This window comes from Triticum aestivum, chromosome 4D (genome assembly GCF_018294505.1).
Source record: "Triticum aestivum cultivar Chinese Spring chromosome 4D, IWGSC CS RefSeq v2.1, whole genome shotgun sequence".
Lineage (NCBI taxonomy): Eukaryota > Viridiplantae > Streptophyta > Magnoliopsida > Poales > Poaceae > Triticum > Triticum aestivum.
In genome coordinates this window covers 477,532,400-477,553,722 of record NC_057805.1, presented here as the reverse complement: position 1 = coordinate 477,553,722, position 21,323 = coordinate 477,532,400, and the positions used below count along the sequence as shown (strand labels likewise).

The 21,323-nt window shown below is 44.9% G+C and overlaps 1 pseudogene; it reads left to right on the top strand.

The window, feature by feature from the left end:
* The first annotated feature begins 328 nt into the window (after nt 1-328).
* Nucleotides 329-21,323, top strand: part of LOC123097095 (RNA-binding protein pno1-like) — a 64,538-nt pseudogene continuing 43,543 nt past the window's right edge.

Sequence of the window (21,323 nt, the reverse complement as noted above, 5' to 3'; positions counted from 1 at the left end):
GTTTTCTTCATAATAAGTCGTCACAGCCATTACTCGTGTCCCTCGAATGTTTTATGGTAATGCTACCTCCTATCAAGCAAGGTGCCCCTGTTTGAAGGAATGCCTGTAACTTGCGCTTAAAGCACTGAATAGGAAATGCGCACCAAGTGCCTTCAAAACATCCTTCCCTTCCGTCTCTTCCCCCTTACCTACTGTCGTCGCCTCTACCCCCGTTACAGGATGCAAGCTAAAGGAGCTACCATGGTCGCTGAGCGGAGGCACTCCCCAGCTAGTCACCTGACACAATGCCGGCGCACGAGACAGGTGGCGTCGATTGGCCCGGTTCGATATGCTGACGCCGAGCCACCAGTTGGCGCCACTGAAGAAGTCGTGGAAGGAGATCTACAACCCTGTCTACGACTAGAAGAAGATCAACATACGCATGGACGTCAAGTTAACCATCCTCTGATCACATGGCATTTACACTTCTGTTATGCGTGTGATACCCTAGCTGCTGCAACAGATTGTACTGACTGCCAAAAAGAAAAGGAAGAATGCAGTTAGTGAAAGCTAGTAGCTAGTATAATCGGCCCAGTTTTCCTTGAAAAATATGATTATTTAAGAGTGTGTTGTCTAGATGGGAATTTTTCAAGTGATGATCGGTTGGATTAAATACCGATGAGTGTCTGTGTGTTCAGTTGAGCAGGATGCTGAACTCTCAAATTTACCAGTGTATTTTGTTCAGAACATTTCATTGCTCGTGCAGAATAGCATACTACCTCAATACACCGTGTTACCACAAGTACCACACAAAATGGTTCCAACTGCTGACCATTCCACTTATTTCTACCTTTTTAGTGATGAGCTTTTGGCTTCTGCATTTGCCCAATCATGGTTCACAAAGACAGCCCATGTGCTTGTACACAAATATTCAGAATCATCATTCAATCTTCATATATTTGGAGGTCAACATGACTAGTCAAAATTCCAATCTCACTTTCTATGTTGATTGTTTTTTTTTGACAAATGGTGAATTTTATTGATCAAAATGAACTATCAAGTGGCGAACAAATCCGTGATCGACAAACTACAACAATGACCATATCCACAGTAACCATTGCATGGCACTATAAGGACAACGCGATTCTTCAACAACAACACCATCAGGAAGAGAGCGGCACTCAAGCACCGCCGTCACCGAATCCTACCACCAAAGTTTGGACTCTAGGTTTTCACACTGAAAAACTAGTCTAAGCATATCTGAGCAATGCCTTCAACAAGGGAACCGCGCATAAACAGCACCATTGCCATGTATGACCACTCATGTTAGACATAGGTTTCACCTCTCGGAGGTTGATACCGGGTACTAGAGAAGTGTTTCCTTACTAAGAATTATTTTCGTTCATGATTAGAGAAACATCCAGAGGGGCTGATCGATCACGGTCTTAACTACCTAGAATTTTCTTTGGTGGTCTATTCCTGAAGTTAGCACCAATATAGTGAGCAAATACCTCTTCATTTTGTTTTCTTAAACAGTTTATGGTTGGAGGCAAATGACTCAATGGTAGTACAGAGCGTATTGCAATCATACAGAGAGAAGTAAGGGATCAATGGGTTTTCCCTTGGCAAGAACCCATTGGGATTTGGGATATTGCTCTGGAGTCGAGTACATACCATCAGCATTGATCTTTCTCTTGAAACCTACCCCTTCCTTTCTAGGGTACTTACGAAGAATTGACTTCTTAAGAACATCACAAAAGGTTTGGTGCCCTTTGAGACTCTTCAACATTCTTGTCTCAAGTAAATTATCCATCCTAGCATTTTCACCAATAAGTGTAGTGGTTTTCTTAGATGAGAGGTTGTTAACCACATTTGTAGTAGAAGATTCCGAGAAAATATTCTCCGAGACATTTGATGTTTAGCAGAGGAAATGGCATTCTTAGGATTTATGCATTGAGCAAGGTGGAACAAACTCCTTTTGTGAAGCACTATTTTGCTGGGCGGGGAGAGAATCATTTTCCATACTAACATCATCATGAGCCACCCACAGTGATTCGAGCTCTTGTTTCCTTTCGAGAAACTCATATGTAATTTCTCATGATCGGTTGAGAGAGATTCATGATGACGGGATAAATCCTCAAATTTTAACTAAAGACGCGAATGCTCATTTGTCAAAAATTGTTTTTTCTCCATCTCCTTAACCAACATGTTCTTCCTTAACAAGAGTTCTTTGATGTTTATTCACAGAGTCTTATTGTTTAGATGCAATTTTAGCAAGTTTAGCATGGCTGGTTTTTTCACAATTTCCTCAGAGAGAGAACCATCACTCAAGTTAGCATGAGATTTTCAAGAAGATACCTTTGAGGCTCTCGCCATGAACTAGTATGGAGGAGCAGGAGCTTCATCGTCCTTATCATCATTGTCGAAGAAGGAACTCAACACAAGTGTAGAAGCGCGGACAATACAAGCCATGCCACGGTCAGAATCATTTGCAGAGGATTCTTCTTTGGGGGCATCAGACTCAGAAACTTCTTCTTCAGAATCCATTTCTTTTCCAATATAAGCCTTGGACTTGTGAGAAGTCCTTTTCCTGTATGAATTTGACTTCAAGGATGATTTCATGGAAGAACTCTCTTTCTTCTTGAAATGCTACTTTTTATTCTTAACTTCATCATAATCTTAGCTCTTGCTCTTGCTACTTTTGCTGCTCTTACTGCCCATGTTGAACTTGCCACCATCCCTAGCTTCAGTTTCCCTTAGAGGACAACCTACGATGAAATGACCGAAGATTCTGCACTTGAACCAGGAATTGTCACTCGAGAACTGCGAGCTTGAGGCAGATTTTGAGTTATTATTTGAATTCTTTGTCGGGAAGGGAATCTTCTTTTTAAAACGATTGAAGTGTTTCATGATTAGTACGTGGTATTTGCCAATTCTTTCAAGATTTTCAGAATTTCCATCAGCATTTTCCTCTTGTTTCGGGAAAGAATCAACAACAGCTTCGAGAAAATGGCTTTTCGATAGCCGAGACAATACAATTCTCTCTTTTCCTCTTATTGCAACTCATGGGTATTAAGTCTCTCAATAACATCTACAGGGTCGAAACTTTTGTAATCTGGGCGTTCCTTGATCATCAGAACCAAAGTATCAAATGTGCTATCCAGAGACCGAAGCAACTTCACCACTTCATGATCAGTATAATCAGTTGCACCAAGTCCTTGAAGTTTACCAGAGATATCACACAGACGCTCATATATTTTTGAACATACTCATTGCCAAGTCTCTTGAAGCGATTGAAGTGCCTTTGAAGATTATTGAACGAGATTCTTTCTAAGAGGAAACACCCTCATTCACCTTCTCAAGTATATCACATATTTCCTTCAATGCCTTCAAAGAACTAACCTAACCAAATTGCACCATAGAGAGATGATTACAGATAACGTCATTAACCTAAGAATCAAGTTGCTTGTATGTTCTCACTGTAGGAGTGATATAGGGAGGGTCCTCAGTGACATAAGCATATTTCACAATTTTCCAGATATCTTCATCAATGGCATTTAAGCGGATGCACATCTTGTTTTTTCAGAAGCGATAGTCTTTCCAATCGAAGACATGTATCTTCTCGTCAGACTTGTAATTCACTGTAGTCGACATTCTCAAAACTACAGGTGGTTATACCAAAATGTGCAAAGACAAGGGATTGCATTGCTGCGATACCAATTGTAGAATCAGAAACCAACTAGAGGGGGGTGAATAGGAGATTTAAAATTCTTCCAAGAAATAAATTATATCAAAGAAGCACAACCTAAATCCTCTCTAAGATAGAAACTATGCAGTGATGAAACTGAAGAAGTAACATACTTAGAGGAAAAACTAAAGAACATATTGGGAAATATCTAATCGAACACACGAAGAGAAGAATAACTAAGTTGAAAGGGATAAACATCATGCGAGCATACAAACATAATATCATAAGTACTACGAGAGATAATACAAATCCTAGTATGGTAAGCAACACAGACAAAAATGCAATCGGTTTCGAAGAACTGAACACAAAAAAGTAATTCGAGGTAGAGGAATAACTCAGATGGAGAAAAACTAAAGCTAATGCAGGCAGCGAGGAAACTTGTGGTGCTCGATGTCGATAGGTGATTTGTTCGACCAGTTCACACTTCTGCCAAAGTTCTACGTTTAGTTGGAGGGACTTGTGACTGCACCCGGGAGCAAACCTCCCTTCGTCCTATTCTCCTCGATGTGAGATTCCTCGAACTCCAGTTAATTTACTCTTGGTAGATTCTTTGAAGGCAGTCTCTAAACCTTCACATACTCATCCATGGCAAACCACAATGACTCTTGTTGCTCAGACCAATGCATAATCGTCTAGTGGGTGTTCAACCCCACAAGAGTAATATGCACAAGCTTCATATCAATCTAGTTCTTCATGATGCTCAATCACTACATATAGTTTAGCTCTGGGATTTTCCCTCTTAGGATCTAGCAGTTCTCTTGTTGGATGGGTTACTCAGACAAACTCTCATCGGTTCAAATGTAGTAGCCAACCATTGAAGGTTGGGTTGGGGTGGTTATTTATAGAAGGAGCAATGCCAAAGTGTGAAATGGTCAATTGGGGCATGCGCCACTCAACGATCAACTGACACGTGGCATAATAGTCGTTTCAAACACACACGGCGACTTTACTTGAGGATCAAGTCAAGCCGACTCAATTGCCAGTCATTCTTTCTCTAAGTCTCGAAGAACTTCGTCTCGGACTCAGAGAATAATCACTCTGCACGAAGAGATTTCTCTCGCCTTCACTCGAAGAAATAGGTTTATGATTGAGCACACAATAAATACCTAAATCTCTACAAACTTGGACCCTCCTTAATTGTATGGTTTGCCCTATGACTCAATAGAGAAAAATGAAACTAGAGAAAACAACTACGTCTTCTCGCCATCTTCATTCTTCTCATAGCAGTCAATTGTTCCTCGAATAGCATACTGAGATAATTGTTCTTCCCAACAATTTTTAGGGGTTGTCTCCCACAAGTATAGCAAACTCCTCGAGAGCTCTGGCAATCTTCTCAATAGCTCAGGAAATCTTCTCAGAAGATTAAGCAATCTTATCTATACTCCTCAGGGACTTTACTTCCCGTGTGCACTCGTAAACACATTAGTCCCTTAATTGTTTTGTCCAAAAATCTTCAAAACACTACAGGGGGTATTAGATGTACCTACATGCAACTTATACCCCATCGGTGACCTGTATTTTATATTTATATAAAAAACTAGTGACCAAGGTGAATATATGACTCAAGTTCAGCGACTGTAGATGTATGTTACTTATTTAAATCGGTGCCCAAGCCCTCGTCCACTCATGCCCACTGATGGCACCGCTGCCCACACGTCAACACTAGGAACAAACCACACACTTTCAGTTAACTATAGCAGAGCAGCGAGATCTTCAGAACCACATGAGATATTGTGGCAAAAACCTCCAAGAAATGAGTAAAGGTTGAATGTAGATGCTATCGTGGAATTGTCACGGCAGATGTTCTTAGTGTCAGGACTTAGTCGCGAGGCCAACGCATCTATGCGGTAGCTTGAGAGGGGTTGGGCGGAATCAAGAGACACAACACAAGACAGGGATTTAGACAGCTTCGGGCCCCGGGAAACATCATCCGGTAATAACCCTACATGCTGTTTGAGGCTAGGTCTCATTATGATCATGAGTGAATCGCCGGCTCGGCCGGCTCTTTGTGTCTAGCCCTAAAAATTGTTTCTTGTCCCTTCTTTGGGGTGCCCTGCCCCTCCTTATATAAGTTAGAGGGGCGGGTTACATGTGGAGTCCTAGTAGGACTAGTACTAGTCTATCTTTTCTTACAAGTTGAATACAAGTCCGGGTCTTGCTTCCTCGTAAAGGAAATATTCGTCATCCCTTTGTTCTTAAGCCGGCCCATCATAAACGTGAGCCGGCCTTCTGGGCCTTGGGCCTTGTCTTCTATCTGACCCACCATCGGGGCCATCCATGAATCGTCAGGCTTGTGAGTCGTCAGTCCTCCGGCGGGTCATCGGTGAAGCGCCAAGTCCGGCCAGGTCATACTTCCGGCCGGGTCATACCGCGGGGTATATCCCCGACATTAGCCCCCGGTTTAATTTTGGATTTATCCATGTTAAACTGCTCCTGTAAAACAAACACAAGAACAAATTTGACAGGTTGTGCTTCGGGTTAAATATTCTTGTAAGCCGGCACCTGATCATCCTTAAGTCCTTGACATTTTCTCCTGGAAAATCCGAGTCAATAGGCCAGCTTCATAATCCATTTGCTGACATTGGCTCGATTTATGATTGCCAAAATTGCCGGGTTATAAATAAATGATGCCGGGTCATGATTGTTGCAGACACTGAGTTAATCTGGTCTGCTCCAAACCGAGAATTTAAATTTTTTTCTCTCTTATATGCATATCACCTGTAGCCCCCAAGTGCCGGATTGTCATGCTTGCAGCAACCTGGGACTTGTAATTGCCTTATACTCATCAAAACTTCAACCAGTGTAGCCCCCCAAGATGAAAGATCGAGGATGTCGCCTAGGGGGGGTGAATAGGCGCTTTAAAATAATTACGGTTTAGGCTTGAACAAATGCGGAATAAACCTAGCGGTTAATTTGACAAGCACAAAACCTACAACAACTAGGCTCACCTATGTGCACCAACAACTTATGCTAAGCAAGATAAACAACTAAGTGATAGCAAGATACATGACAAGAAACAATATGGCTATCACAAAAGTAAAGTGCATAAGTAAAGGGTTCGGCTAAGAGATAACCGAGGCACGCGGAGACGACGATGTATCCCAAAGTACACACCCTTGCGGATGCTAATCTCCGTTTGGAGCGGTGTGGAGGCACAATGCTCCCCAAGAAGCCACTAGGGCCACCGTAATCTCCTCACGCCCTCGCACAATGCAAGATGCCGTGATTCCACTAAGGGACCCTTGAGGGCGGTCACCGAACCCGTACAAATGGCAACCCTTGGGGGCGGTCACCGAACCCGTACACTTTGGCAACCCTTGGGGGCGGTCACCGGTACCCGTCAAATTGCTCGGGGCGATCTCCACAACCTAATTGGAGACCCCGACGCTTGCCCGGAGCTTTACACCACAATGATTGAGCTCCGAACACCACCAACCGTCTAGGGCGCCCAAGCACCCAAGAGGAACAAGCTCAAGGGCACCAAGCACCCAAGAGTAATAAGCTTCTCAACTTGTAACTTCCACGTATCACCGTGGAGAACTCAAACCGATGCACCAAATGCAATGGCAAGGGCACACGGAGTGCCCAAGTCCTTCTCTCTCAAATCCCACCGAAGCAACTAATGCTAGGGAGGAAAAAGAGAGGAAGAACAAGAAGGAGAACACCAAGAACTCCAAGATCTAGATCCAAGGGGTTCCCCTCACAAAGAGGAGAAAGTGATTGGTGGAAATGTGGATCTAGATCTCCTCTCTCTTTTCCCTCAAAAACTAGCAAGAATCCATGGAGGGATTGAGAGTTAGCAAGCTCGAAGAAGGTCAACAATGGGGGAAGAACACGAGCTCAAAGGATGAGGTTCATTGGGGAAGAAGACCTCCTTATATAGTGGGGGGAACAATCCAACCGTTACCCCCCACACCAGCCCCGCAGAGAGCAGTACTACCGCTTGGCCAGCGGTACTACCGCTCCCCCCCGCGGTACTGCCGCTGGGGCCAGAGCGGTACTACCGCGGTGGTCAGGGCGGTACTACCGCATACGAGCGGTACTATGGCCCCCACTGCCGCGGCTAGTACCGTAAAACCCGACACGAAAAAAAGACCCCTCGAATCGAGGCGGTACTAGCACGAGACCGCAGCGGTACTACGGCTGGGGGCTACCAGCGGTACTACCGCTCTGGAGCGGTACTACCGCTTGTAGCACCCAAGCGGTACTACCGCTCCGGCCCGTGGTACTACCGCTGGGACCAAAACTGCCATAACTTCTGCATATGAGCTCCGAATTGAGCAAACTCAAGCTTGTTGGATACAAGACGACGAGTAGCATCAAAACAGCGACTGGTTAGAGTAAGAAGAGGCAAGGAAGGTATGCCAACAAATAGAGGAGTGAAACCTCCAACCGAGAAGAACCGGCATAACCTTCCAACATCGAAAACATCATAGGAGATGCGAGTGAACTCCGTTTTCGATGAACTCGAGCTTGTCATCAAGATGACCATAAGCTCCAAAACTCACAAAGAGAAAAACCAAACAAGAACCAAGAAAGATGATGCAAGGATGCAATGGTTTGAGCTCTCTACGAATGATACGATCAAGCTACTCATCGAGAGCCCCCCTTGATAGTACGGCAATCGATCCTATAACCCGGTCTCCCAACTACCATCATGAGACCGGTAAAATAGAAAACCTATCAAGGGCAAACCTTTGCCTTGCACATGGTCCACTTGAGCTAGATGATGACGATCTTGACTCCCTCAAGTTGGACCACCTTTCTTGGTTGCGTTGGCTCGATGAAGACTAGTTGATTGCTCCCCCATACTCCACTATGGGTGAGCCACTCTTCCGCACATCTTCACAAGTCCATTGTCACCACAATGGACGGCAAGCTTCAAGCATTTGATCTCTTCATGATGCTTCACTTGAACTTGCACACCGCAACATCTTCACAAGTCCATTGTCACCACAATGGACGGCAAGCTTCAAGCATTTGATCTCTTCATGATGCTTCACTTGAACTTGCACACCGCAACCTAACCCCACAAAGAACTCTCACGAAGATCATGGGTTAGTACACAAAGCGTAATTGACAATGCTTACCACACCATGGGATCGCTTGATCCCTCTCGGTACATCTTCTACGCTTTGTGAGTTGATCAAGTTGATTCACTCTTGACTTAGTCTTGATCAACCATGAATCTTTTCAACTCTCTTCATTTGGATGATGTCTTGAAGATATACATGAATGATCACACAATCTTCTTCTCCAAGACATGCTTGCAATAAGCTCAACTCTCACATGACCAATCTTTGGATAATTCCTTAATAACACCTTGGTCACCACATAAACTCCTTGAAACCAACACATGAACTTCAAGAAATGCCTATGGACAAATCCTTCAAATATAACTCAAGGCAACCATTAGTCCATAGAGATTGTCATCAATTACCAAAACCAAACATGGGGGCACCGCATGTTCTTTCAATCTCCCCCATTTTGGTAATTGATGACAATCACTTTCAAGAGAGTTTATATAAGGAATTATGCATCACCATGTAATGCAACAACCAATAATGCATGCGTATGAGATGCAAATGCTTAGGAACAAAACCAAAGCAAGGAGAAAACTCTGAAGACTTCTCCACAAAACTCTCTGAAACTTCTCCCCCATTGGCATCGATTGCCAAAATGGGCGAAAAGCTTAGAAGGCCAATATAAAAAGTGTTCCTCCATAAATTGTGTATTTCTCAACAAGAGAGTGGAATGCAATACACATGTCCAACGGTAAATACTTGGAGGAAGACAAACTATATTGAGGCCCAAAGATTGCACAAGATTGATATGCCACAAAGACATAACAAAGAGAGAAACAAGCAATCAAGCAATCAAAAGATACCAATTGAAGCAAGCAATCAACGGATATCAATTGAGCCAACTAGACCAATGATCCTACATGCCACATGAATGAAATAAATTATGATATGAGCAAAGGAGTGTTCTAGAGAAACTAGAGAAGCTCCCCATGATTTGTGCACAATTTAGTTTTGTAATTGGATACAACGAGCACAAAATAGGATCGTCACTCCCCCAAGATCAATAGAACCTCACGACAAGTGCAAGAGAGCAACATAGTGTTCTAAAGACACTAGTGAAGCTCTCCATGATTTGTGCACTCCTTACAATATTTGCATTAGGATACTAAGTGCACAAAATCGGATCATCACTCCCCGAAAATCAATAGAAACTCACAACAAGTGCAAGTGAGCATGTAGGAAACAAAGCCTAGCACTTGCAACAAACAAATGGTTGAGCAACATATAAAAGAGGCAACTTAAGAGTAGGCTCAACCAAAATGATGTGTGTGAGTCATGGCAAAGCACTTGAGAAGACTAATGTACGAATGAGCATTAAGCATCAACATAGTCTTGGATAGTGGAGATACAAGGTGCATGACATGTCCTCCCCACACACACCAAGCAAAAGGGTTCACAAGCACACTTAAAATGCAAAATGAATAATCAACACTTGTGACAACCCATGGTGAAGATAGAAGATGAAAGCCTCATCAAGACGAGGGATACCAATTAAGATGGCAAAAGCCTCGTAGAGATAAGCATGAGGAAAATAATCTTCACCACACAGGAGTGCATCAAGATGCAACGAGATAAGACATGCACTCAAGGCAAAAGCTTTCACGGAGCCACCAAAGAAATAACAAGAAAGACAAGGTGGACGTGAAAGAAAGGATATCATCTAGAGATGTAATTTCTCTCAAGTGTATAAGGTTCTAGGTAGACGAGATCATGATGATATATATCTACAAAGAAGGATGTACACCCGAAATAGTTACAACACGAAGGAACAAGATATCCAAAAGGAAGTCATAGATATACCAATAAGATATTTGCTTGAAAGCATAGCACATGGCTAGATATGGTCTTATTGTACATAAATGAATTCCTACCACACAACCATCAAAGACATCACAACTAGCAACAAGAGATCATTGTTGGGATGCTTTGAGAAAGGAAACAAGTATCACAAGAGAGAATGAATAACATGCCATGATACAACCTACACAAGGTTGATTCAAGAAATGTGTGCATGAAGTATATGAAGATACTTGTTACCGAGTTAACATTGGAAGGATGTAGTAGATACCAATTGAAGGTACAAAGTAGTTCATTGATCATCCTAGCTTGACTCCAAAAAGCACATGGTGACAGCACCTTCCTTGTGAGTAGCCGAGCATCCATTGCATCTCCAATTGTTCCTAGAACAACAACACAAACAAAATGGTTCCCAAACTCATTGGGACCAAAGAGTTAGAAACACCAACAATACATAGGACAAACTCCACATAATTATGTGCATATAGATATGGAAATGAAATTCATGCACATCTCATCCAATTTGAGACTTGGTGGAGTTTTCCCTATATATTGGGTCAAAGAGAGAAAGCATATCAAGGAAACTACATGAAGTTAATATGCATGCTCAAGACTTTCAAGAACCGATACCAAAATACAAGGAAATACCTAGTGAAAAGAATACCAAATGGAGAAATCATCACTTGGAAGATATCATTAAAAGATACATCAAGGAATGAGATATCCATTGGAACCCACAAAATGATATCAAACTCCCAAAAGAGAGGATGGTTCCAAACAAACCAAGCTCTCTACAAAGTTTCATGATGGCACAAGTACCAAAAAGAAACGGCTTGCCGTCCACCAACACACACTTGATAAGGATCGCAAGATGAGTGTTTTATAGAAAATAGGATAGCTCCCCCAAGACTAGTGCATTATAGAGAATTTGCATTTGAATACAAAAGGCACAAGGTGGGATCACCACTTTCACTATATATAGAAAACACTAGACATGATCAAGAAATTAACAAGATCCACAAGTGGTATGGAAGACAAAGGGAATTGATACATTCCTAGGCAAGAGAAAAAAAGCAAATAAAAGCAAAGGCCAATGTAAAGATGATCAATAATTTCTACCACACATAAGTGAGTACCAATTGTCAAAAGACAAGAAGTATTTGGAAATAATTCCCGGTGGTAGATAGCAAGGATATCCGACATCATCTTCACACCAAACAAAAAGCAAATTGCAACTTGTAGAGCTAACATGCCACCTAGGAACAAAATAATTTACAATATCAATTCTAGGTGACAATATCTCAAATGTACACATTTTCTAGGCTAGTAATATACACATAGCATATTACTCCCCATAATGTGATACCAATTAAAGATAAACAAGAGGCAAAAAAACGATCCAACAAGAGATAATTAATGGACAATTTAGAATTTGAATTTCTCATGAGAAGACATACCACATAGCGACTAGATAATCTTGAAATATCAATACTAGATGGTATTACTCATGTACACACATTTATAGGATTGTGAGGTGCACAAAGCACATCACTCCCCCATAATGGGATATTCCATTAATCTCTCACAAGAGCCAACTAAGATACAAACAAGATGCACAACGGCTCAACGAACGACACACATGTACATGAAGTGCAAACCAACATACCTATACTTGATTACTCAAGATAAGCAATTTGGAGACACAATCATATACAACCACATGCAAGGAACGAAACCAAACATGCAACGGGGGCAAGTAACTTTCAATGTAAGCAATTTAAGTACAAGTTACCGCAAGGAGGAACATTGGATATAAGATAGAAACTTGATAATCCGAATGACTTGGCTTGAGACAATTAGAATGATGAAGTCCCCTTAATTCTTCATAAAGTAGCCAAGTCTCCAATGCCCTCCAACAACACCTATTGATCAAGTTTGAGCTAGTTGGTCCCCAACCAAGTTGGGTCCTAAGAGGTTAGTCACAATAGGCTTGGCTACCCAAATGGTTCTTTACTTCAAACCACTTTGAGTACCAACAAACTTGGCAACCACATTGCCAACCTTATCCTTCCCAAGAGAATAGACATCATCAATGATAATTGGGTTGGATAAGTTACCACTAGTGCATGAAGAAGCGACGTGACCTTTTTCACGACATAGGTAGCAACGCCTACTCTTTACTTTCTTCTCACTTGATTTCTCAACTTGAGAAGCATTAGCTTGAGTTTTCTTGGGAAGAGGCCTTTCTTCAACTTGAGGTTGAGAATGAGAGTGAACTTGTGGCCGCTTCCCTTGTTGCTTATCACTAATGGCCTTCTTCTTCAATGGGCAAGATCTAACATGATGCCCTTCTACTTTGCACTTGAAGCAAACAATCTTGGCCGAATTCTTGACTTGTTCTTGGCCCTTCTTTTTGTTCATCTTGGACTTCTTCTTCTTGTTGGAGTTGAATCCAAGTCCACCTTTGTCATTGGGGGATTTTTGCACTCTCAAGATGTTGTTGAGTGTAAATTTCCCTTCATGACTCTTTTCCAAGTCTTTCTTCAAAGAAGTGACTTGGGCCTTGAGCTCTTTGATTTCCTCTACATGGTTAGTCTCAACACAAGCACTAGAGGAAGTATAAGCTTCATCGTTAGAGCAACAAGGCAAGGAAAGCAATTCATCACAAGATGTACCAACATTGTGAGTAGATGAATTACAAGGACTAGCACATGGCAATATAGCATTTTGACTAGAAGTAGTGCTAGTATCCACATGAGGCTCACTAGATGTTACCTTAGAAATCATGGCCTCATGAGCTATCTTTAGCACATTATGGGATACTAGAAGATCATCATGAGAGCTTGAGAGCTTTTCATGGCTTTCTTCCAATTTCTCATAATTGCTAGATAGCAACTCAAGTTGAGCCCGAAGCTCAACATTCTCCTTCAAAATGGATGCTTCACAAGTAATAGAGTTAGTAGCACAAGCATCATCAATAATAGCAAGAGGAGAAGGCAACTTTACAAGCTCTTTTGAATATGAAGCTTTAAGTTGAGCATGAGACTCGGTGAGTTTGATGAGCTCACTCTCAATGACCCTTGAGCCATTTTCGAGGTGCTCAAAGTCCTCAAGGAGTTTAGCATGCACAACTTCAAGCTCCTCATTTTTAGTTTCAAAATCATTGGCCACCTCAAGAGCTCTATCACGAGATTCCCTCACTCTAGATAATTCTAGAGCAAAAGTCTCCTCAAGAGATTCCTTGGTGGTTTGTTCAAGTTCAAGAGCTTGAGAGAGGTCCGCAATCTCATTAGCGTAATCACGCTCATGACCTTCCATTTTATCAATGGCGACCTCATGCTCGTCAAGACGAGATTCCAACTCATCAATATATTTCTTGCCCTCAATAGCAATAGACATGATTTCCATGAAGTTGGAACGAGCAATTTTATTCTTAAGAAGAGCTTTAAAAATTATTTCCCCCTTAACTTTTAAGGAGGCAACATCATCATTCTCTTCATCATAATCGACATCATCATCACTCTTGCCATCATCAATATCATCACAAGATATATTGGGATTCAAAGTGGGAGATACCTTTGAAGACTTAGCCATAAGGCAAAAAGCAATCGATGATGATGTAGGATCCCTTGAAGCACCGTTCAAGACCACATCTTGTTCCAAGGGGTGTTGGGTTTCCTCTACATTGTTAGCACAACAACTCGAGGAAATAGATACATTTTTATCATGGCAACAAGACATAACAAGCATATCATCATGAGATTTGAGCAAGCAATTTCTACATGATATGCAAGGACTACCAACACGAGCATGTGAAACATGTAAGGTGCTCGAAGTGTTAAAGTCCAAAGATGAAGCATCGCAACAAGAAAGTGATGAAGGATTATCAAAACTAAGCCCACTATCATCATTGCAATGAACACCACTACTCACCATGTCATTACCTTGTGGCAAACCACATGTAGGTGAAGTAGAAGAAGTTGAGAAGACAACACGATCGGAGGTGGAGGGAGAACAATCATCCCCACAAAACTTGGACACGCCATATTTATCTTGAAGCTTTGTCCACAACTCATGAGCATCCCGGAAAGGCATGAGTTGAAATATAACTACATTGCTCAAAGCATCAAAAAGCACATCAGAAGCTTGAGCATTGAAATAAGAGTTTTTCTCATCCTCTAAAGATAATCTTTGTGGATCCTTTGGAGGAGAAAAACCCATATCTACAATTCGCTCTAAATTTGGGTCCATGACCCTAAAGAGATTAAGCATGCGAATTACCCAAACATCAAAATTTGTGCCATCAAAACTAAGAGTGTCAGAGAATCCTAAACCCCTAGTCGACATCCTTACTCTCTAGGCGGTTAAGCCCTATAAAGAGAGACGAGGCTCTGATACCAATTGAAAGATCGAGGATGTCGCCTAGAGGGGGGGGTGAATAGGCGCTTTAAAATAATTACGGTTTAGGCTTGAACAAATGCGGAATAAACCTAGCGGTTAATTTGACAAGCACAAAACCTACAACAACTAGGCTCACCTATGTGCACCAACAACTTATGCTAAGCAAGATAAACAACTAAGTGATAGCAAGATATATGACAAGAAACAATATGGCTATCACAAAGTAAAGTGCATAAGTAAAGGGTTCGGGTAAGAGATAACCGAGGCACGCGGAGACGACGATGTATCCCGAAGTTCACACCCTTGCGGATGCTAATCTCCGTTTGGAGCGGTGTGGAGGCACAATGCTCCCCGAGAAGCCACTAGGGCCACCATAATCTCCTCACGCCCTCGCACAATGCAAGATGCCGTGATTCCACTAAGGGACCCTTGAGGGCGGTCACCGAACCCGTACAAATGGCAACCCTTGGGGGCGGTCACCGAACCCGTACACTTTGGCAACCCTTGGGGGCGGTCACCGGTACCCGTCAAATTGCTCGGGGCGATCTCCACAACCTAATTGGAGACCCCGACGCTTGCCCGGAGCTTTACACCATAATGATTGAGCTCCGAACACCACCAACCGTCTAGGGCGCCCAAGCACCCAAGAGGAACAAGCTCAAGGGCACCAAGCACCCAAGAGTAATAAGCTTCTCAACTTGTAACTTCCACGTATCACCGTGGAGAACTCAAATCGATACACCAAATGCAATGGCAAGGGCACACGGAGTGCCCAAGTCCTTCTCTCTCAAATCCCACCGAAGCAACTAATGCTAGGGAGGAAAAAGAGAGGAAGAAAAAGAAGGAGAACACCAAGAACTCCAAGATCTAGATCCAAGGGGTTCCCCTCACAAAGAGGAGAAAGTGATTGGTGGAAATGTGGATCTAGATCTCCTCTCTCTTTTCCCTCAAAAACTAGCAAGAATCCATGGAGGGATTGAGAGTTAGCAAGCTCGAAGAAGGTCAACAATGGGGGAAGAACACGAGCTCAAAGGATGAGGTTCATTGGGGAAGAAGACCTCCTTATATAGTGGGGGGAACAATCCAACCGTTACCCCCCACACCAGCCCCGCAGAGAGCGGTACTACCGCTTGGCCAGCGGTACTACCGCTCCCCCCCGCGGTACTGCCGCTGGGGCCAGAGCGGTACTACCGCGGTGGTCAGGGCGGTACTACCGCATACGAGCGGTACTATGGCCCCCACTGCCGCGGCTAGTACCGTAAAACCCGACATGAAAAAAAGACCCCTCGAATCGAGGCGGTACTAGCACGAGACCGCAGCGGTACTACGGCTGGGGGCTACCAGCGGTACTACCGCTCTGGAGCGGTACTACCGCTTGTAGCACCCAAGCGGTACTACCGCTCCGGCCCGCGGTACTACCGCTGGGACCAAAACTGCCATAACTTCTGCATATGAGCTCCGAATTGAGCAAACTCAAGCTTGTTGGATACAAGACGACGAGTAGCATCAAAACAGCGACTGGTTAGAGTAAGAAGAGGCAAGGAAGGTATGCCAACAAATAGAGGAGTGAAACCTCCAACCGAGAAGAACCGGCATAACCTTCCAACATCGAAAACATCATAGGAGATGCGAGTGAACTCCGTTTTCGATGAACTCGAGCTTGTCATCAAGATGACCATAAGCTCCAAAACTCACAAAGAGAAAAACCAAACAAGAACCAAGAAAGATGATGCAAGGATGCAATGGTTTGAGCTCTCTACGAATGATACGATCAAGCTACTCATCGAGAGCCCCCCTTGATAGTACGGCAATCGATCCTATAACCCGGTCTCCCAACTACCATCATGAGACCGGTAAAATAGAAAACCTATCAAGGGCAAACCTTTGCCTTGCACATGGTCCACTTGAGCTAGATGATGACGATCTTGACTCCCTCAAGTTGGACCACCTTTCTTGGTTGCGTTGGCTCGATGAAGACTAGTTGATTGCTGCCCCATACTCCACCATGGGTGAGCCACTCTTCCGCACATCTTCACAAGTCCATTGTCACCACAATGGACGGCAAGCTTCAAGCATTTGATCTCTTCATGATGCTTCACTTGAACTTGCACACCGCAACATCTTCACAAGTCCATTGTCACCACAATGGATGGCAAGCTTCAAGCATTTGATCTCTTCATGATGCTTCACTTGAACTTGCACACCGCAACCTAACCCCACAAAGAACTCTCACGAAGATCATGGGTTAGTACACAAAGCGTAATTGACAATGCTTACCACACCATGGGATCGCCTGATCCCTCTCGGTACATCTTCTACGCTTTGTGAGTTGATCAAGTTGATTCACTCTTGACTTAGTCTTGATCAACCATGAATCTTTTCAACTCTCTTCATTTGGATGATGTCTTGAAGACATACATGAATGATCACACAATCTTCTTCTCCAAGACATGCTTGCAATAAGCTCAACTCTCACATGACCAATCTTTGGATAATTCCTTAATAACACCTTGATCACCACATAAACTCCTTGAAACCAACACATGAACTTCAAGAAATGCCTATGGACAAATCCTTCAAATATAACTCAAGGCAACCATTAGTCCATAGAGATTGTCATCAATTACCAAAACCAAACATGGGGGCACCGCATGTTCTTTCACAAGGGCCGGGTCATTATGCAATAATGAGCAGGGACTTTGTAAATATGATCATGTAAACTTGACCAGCAACATGTAGCCCCCAAGGGCCGGGTCAGTAAGATATTACCGAGCTGGGACCTTGTATATGATTCATTGATAATAACAGCATATGATGTAATCTCCACCATGGGGCTTGAACCCACGTCCACAAGGTTAACAGCTTTGTACCCTACCAACTGAGTAGTGGATCTTTCAATATAACGGATTAAGGCTTGTGTACCTTGAATTTTCGACAGGAGCAATTGGTAGCCCCCAAGGGCCGGCTCATTTAGAATGTGATGAGGAGGGTCTTCAATAAGTTGAGAAAAAAATGACTTTGCATTAGTCCCCAAGTGCCATGGTATAGGCTGGCAGTAACACAGCGAGCCAATTAGCTCCAGTCGGCCTACAGCTGGCCGACAGGACCCAATCAGCCCACAGTGGGCCGACAGGGGCCAGTCGGCCAGCTGTAGGCCGACTGGAGTCCAATCGGCTTGCTGTGGGCCGACTAGGCCCAGTCGGCCTGCAGTGGGCCGACGGTGTATTATTTTAGAATTTTTTTTATCCAGCGTAATATTTATGAAAATTAATTAAAAAAATGTATTATTTAAAAAAAATAGCCTCGATTCTGGTGGAGGGTCTGGGCTGCTCACAGGTTATCATCAAATCAGATTCATTGGAACTTATTCAGGCATGCAATGACATCATTGAGGTTTGGAGTCCTTACACTGCCATTTTAGCATACTGTTTTCAGAAGGAACAAAGAATTTGAGCTATCTCCTTTTAGCACCGTCAAAGGGAAGCCAATATGGTGGCACACAATCTGGCGAGACACGCCTATGATACAAATGCTGATTTTTTTGGGGATTCAAACCCCCTGGCTTTATTATTCCTGATGTAATGAACGGCATTTCTGGAAACCCACGACAGACGCTCCTTTGGTCGCTCCTGCGGGCGGCCTGGGAGCGAACCCAGCCGGCGCCGCCAGCGGCACAGCCCCCGTCCATCCTCTTCTCGCCGCCGCCGGAGGGCGTCGCTGGGCAAAGCCCGGGCAGCGTCGGCGGCGGCGGGGCCCTTCCCTCCTCTCGCTCGGGTTTGGGTGGTGCGGGCCGCTCGATTCAGCAGGGATTCACGCTCTGGCTAGGGCGCTCGCGCTCGAGGCATCGCGGCGAGGCAGCGCCAGCCGGCGCGGTGCGTGCGAAGGGGGTCGCGGTGGCCTGGTCGGCACGGAGGTGTGGGTGCGCGACGCTGGCAAGTGGAGGTCCGAGGCGAGGCCCGTGCGGCGGATCTGGCTGCCCCGGCGACGGCTTTGGGCGCCGGTGGGGCGTGGTGGTCGGGGCGCCGCAGTGGTGCGGCTGCGCGGGGCCGGCGAGTGGAGGTCTGTAGAGCAGCGGATGCAAAGGGCAGCTGGGGGTGGATCTGGCACGGCCGGGCGCGGATCTGGCGCGGCCGGGCGCATCAAGGGGCATGGCGGCGCGGGGAAGGGCTCGCGGCGACCGCGAGCAGCGCGGGCTCGGCAGGGGCGCGGCGTGTGCGGCTATCGGTAGCTGCACGCGGTGAGGATGTGGTGCTGCTGGAGGCTGCGCGGATGTGGTGCTGCAGGGGCTGAGCAGGGGCGGAGCCAGAAAATCGAGGCAATGGGTTCATGACTGATTTATTGTGAAAATTTAGTATGACATAATTAAGTACAATGTCCATTTTCACACTATCATATAAGGAGAGGCTAGCACCCAAATGCAAATATGATAGCACTTATATTTTATACATTGAAAACAAAACAGTATAACATTTGCAAAGGAAAACAGCAAAACATACCAGTTGGATGATACTATAAAAATCCCTTGTTTACATATTGTGAATAGAGTAATTCCAAAAATAACTTCATAGCTTCAGGTGCAGCTTATCCTTCCCGAAGACAGGTAAAATAGTCAAGTTACATTGAAAGTGTATAATACCATAAATCAAAAGAAGCATGTACAGTCACTCACATTAGAATGTGCTCCCTTTCGACCATTCCAGTCAATTAATTACCAATGCATCGCTCACAAATTGCCCCTCGTTATGATCTGTGAAAAGGGCGGCAACACAAATAATAGATGGATCATCTTAATATCAGTTCTCTGTATAGATGGATTTTTATTTTTTTGAAATCTGTAAGAGTACTTACATCAACTACGTTTGATGCATTTTACCTGCATCTAACAGGTGGCCTTGAAGTGCCTACATCATAATCTGAATCTGGTGATTGGTTTCTCTTTGAGAAATATTGCTCCACCGCCGAGATCAATCAAAGTTCAGAAAAAGTTAATTAGAAAATTAGGGCAAAGGCTAGGCTAAATATATAGAACATGTTTGGCCGTATGCATCGTTCTGATGCAGAGGCCGGGGAGTCCCCCCTTTTTCGAAAAAAGAAATATATAGAACATGTATAAGAAGAAGAATATGTGGTGATGTATTAGAGCAACTCTAGCAGACCTGGCAAAACGTCCGGCCCGCAAAAATTCCGGCGAGTATGGGGCTCGGGCCAATTTTTCGGCCAGAACAGAGCCCGCATACTCGCCCGGCCTGTAATTTTTTTGCCGCAGCCCGCAAACTGCACGCCCCGAGCACTATAAGTGCGGTTCCGCGACCCTTTTGCGGGTCCAAACCCTATTCCCCGCCGCCGCGAGCCACCCGATTCCCCTTTCTCCTCTACCAATTTCTCGCCGCCGGCGACCCTCCGCCCCGCCTCCAGCCGCCATGTGGGGGCGAATGTGGAGCTCCGGACGCAGCTCCGGCAGTAGATCCGGCCGTGAGAGGGACCCGGAGCGCGAGCGGCGCGAGGAAGCGCGGCGCTCGGAAGTGGATCAACCACGGGCTTTCGCTGCCGGCGAGCTTCGGCCGCCGCGAGATGGAGGAGTACGACCGCCGGCGCGCGTCATTCTCCTCCGCGCGGTCTTCCTACACCGGATCCTCCTCCTCCTCCGCCGCGGGCTTCCTCCCCGCGAAGAGGGAGTGGTCGGACGAGGAGGAGGAGCCGGAGCCGCCGGCGCCGTTCGCCTTCGTCCCGGTGAAGGAGGAGCCCGAAGAGCCCACTCCGCTCGGCCGCCGCGGAGTCGTCGGACCCGAGGACTACGTCGCGGAGTTTGACGCCATCGCCGCCGCCATCGCCGAGCGGAGCGTGCACGAGGAGGAGGAGCGCCAGCGCCACGCCGAGGAGCTCGAAGCCCTCGAGTGGCGGCAGGCGGTCGCCGCCAACGTCGCCGCCAACGAGAAGGCTGACGAGTGGCGCCGCATCCGCGCGGAGCAGGCAGAGAAGTACGTCGATCTCTGCAGCTCCGGCGAGGAGGATTGAGCGTCCGGCTCCTCCACGGCGTCATCCAGTTGCCGCGACCTCGCCGCCGTCAGATCCGACCCCCTAGTACTAGTTTAACGTAGTATGTAGTATAACTATGCTTGTAGTTTGTGATGAACTATGTAGTATGCGGTGAACAATGTAGTATGTGATGAACTATGTTTGTGCAATTTCTCCCATGAAAGTATTTTTTCAAATTATGTAGGTTTAGATACGGGGTCTGCTCGGCCGTGCATGTTTTTGACTCGCAAATGCGATCATCGTGAAACCGCAAACACGTTTTGCGGGTCGTATTTTTG